Genomic DNA, 2,538 nt, shown 5'->3' with positions numbered 1-2,538 from the left:
GTGGAACATAAAGAAAAAAAGAGATGTCAAAGTTAACTCTAGTTTACTGGCTCGTGTGATAAACAGATGTAACACTGAAATATGGAGCACTAGTAGGTCAATTTGGGGGACTCAAGGCAGCAAGAATGTATTTTCAAGTAGGATATATTGATATACCAGGAGATGTCAAGCAGGCAGAGATATAAATCTTGAGCTCAGAGGAGAAGTCTGGCCTAGAGATGTCACTGTTATATATGATAATAAATACATACAAGACAATCCAAAGACTATCGTGGAAAAGAAGAGAGGGTCTGTAATAAATTCTAGGAGAAAATATCAATAAAGTGAAATGCTATTAAGATATCATATTTATTTAGAAAAGACTTTTCTGACTTTAGGGCCTAATTTAAGTATCCATATCATATGCTTTTATATAGCTATTTTTTACTCTTGAATCTAATTGAGTGTTTTTTGTTTGTTTTGTGTTTTTGTTTGTTTGTTTTAATTTCTTTTTGGCTGTAAAAAGCTTTATTACTTCTATTTGGTCCAAGGCATGGGAGAGGGCTTCAGGGTGGTTAAAAGAGTGGCTAGTAGTTTCGGGGAGAGGCTCAGGTAAAAGCCAGACCCCAGGGGATGCAGAGGGGCCCCTCAAAGGCCTCTGGGCTCCAAAGGCTCCTGGTGAGCTTGAGGGTGAGCCTTTGGAAGAGATACTCGCCCAGCTCAGCCTGGGGCCGCCAGGCTGCGGATGTTTTCAGGTGTCGCCCATCTTCCTGATGAGTTTCACCTCCCCACCCCGGAAGTGGTTCTCCAGGAAGTCCCAGAGCTGAGGGTCTGCTCGGGTAGAACACAGGGCCTGCAGCTCCACAAGGGCTGGTTCAGGTTCCTCTCCAAGGCCAGGGCGGCTTCCATGGCGTCCTGAGTTTTGCCACTCACCTTGGGGAGGCTCAGCACGTCCTGGAAGAGAATGCGGCCACCGCGCTGGTTTTTAATCTTTAAGAGATGCTCCGCGCCCTCGCGCTTCTTCTCCGCCAACTCTTGTAAGAAGTGGCCCCTGCCCTCCAGAGGCACATTGTCGTCATAGAAATAGAAGCCCAGAGAGAGGTAGGTGTGGGAGGCCCGCAGATGCAGGCTGGCCAGGGGGTTGACCGCAGCCTCCACCCAGTGGAATAATCCTGATGAATTTGGGAGCTCATGGTTGTTCGGCAATAAGGGGTTAAGGTAGAAGAAAGAAAACGGTGTGTTGGCTGGTCTCGGAGGTGTTTCTGAAGGTGGTGACTGGATAAGATGCAGGAGCATGACCTGAGGCTGGAAGAAGGGGTCTCCCTACGGCTGTTCCATCCAAACACTGTTGAAGCAAGAGACAGGTCCGGGACCGCCAAGGGCACTGCTATTTGAGTGTGTGTGTTTTTGTGGTTTTTTTTTGTTTGTTTGTTTTTTAATAATATTACCTTAGCCAGCATGGCTCAGTTGGTTGTATGTTGTCCTTGCACCAAAAGGATGCCTGTTCGGATTCCCTGCCTGGATTGAGGACTCCATCTCTGTGGAGCATGGAGGAGGTAGCGGAGTCAATGTTACACTCTCACATCAGTGTTTCTTCCTCTCCCTCTCTCTTCCTCTCTATTAAAAATAAATAAATAAATGATTCCTATAAGTTAATATTCATGACAATAGGCCCACACCTACTTTTACAGGGTTTTTTTGTTTTGTTGTTGTTTGTTTTTGTTTTGTATCTCCAACACCTAGCAAATTTGGGGATCTTGTGAGGGTTTAAAAAATATGTTTATTGAGAAAAAGAGAGAAGATAGAAAGGGAGCATGAACACGGTGGAAGAAGAAAAAAAAGAGTTGAAGCTATAAAATTATATTCACTAAGGAAACAAATGAAGCAGGGGAGTGGAGGGTTGGGGGGAGGGGAATGTTAAGTAGAAAAATGTTAAGTAGATCATGTAACTCCTATGTAGAAAACAACAACAACAACTACCTCAAAATTTAAGTACTAACTCTATGAACTAAGTGAATGATGCTTAATTATAACATGATGCATTTTACAACTTGATATGCAGACACACACATAGTCACACATACAGCTACCACTGAGATAAATGCATAGGGTTCCTTAACGCCAGTTTCCAGCCCATAGTCCCTCAAGTAAAATCAACAGTCTGACTTTTATAACCATAGTTCAGTTTCTCCTTTCCTTAAATTCACACAAATGGAAATATGCAGCATGTACTTTTGGAGACTGGCATTTCCTCAACTTTATAACTATCAATTCATTTTGGTGTTTTGGTGATTATTTCTATTCCAAAGAAAGTAATCAACTATAAATCTAAAAATGTCTTCAGAAATCTTAAGTCATTACTTTTAAAGAAATAATTTTCATGGCCAAAAAGGAAAACCGAAACCCCAGTTAAAGCTGAGTGAATTTACATTTTATAAACTATGTGGAAAAACTAATCTTAACTTAAAATACGTGTCAAAAAAATTTAGTATTTTCTATCATATATAATAGTCCCACAAAAACAAATCTCATAATTAAACATCCTATAAATTTTTTTAT

The 2,538-nt window shown here is 41.2% G+C and overlaps 1 pseudogene across 1 annotated transcript; it reads right to left on the bottom strand.

Moving 5' to 3' along the window:
* Positions 1 to 587: 587 nt before the first annotated feature.
* On the bottom strand, positions 588 to 1,172 carry LOC308526760 (ferritin light chain-like; annotated as a pseudogene). The gene has a single exon. The product of its transcript is annotated as a ferritin light chain-like (transcript).
* Between the last annotated feature and the right edge of the window lie 1,366 nt (positions 1,173 to 2,538).

This window comes from Myotis nattereri (assembly GCF_964212035.1).
Source record: "Myotis nattereri genome assembly, chromosome: 11".
Classification (NCBI taxonomy): Eukaryota; Metazoa; Chordata; class Mammalia; order Chiroptera; family Vespertilionidae; genus Myotis; species Myotis nattereri.
Note: the sequence above shows the minus strand (reverse complement) of the source record. Positions and strands in the feature narration are given on the sequence as shown.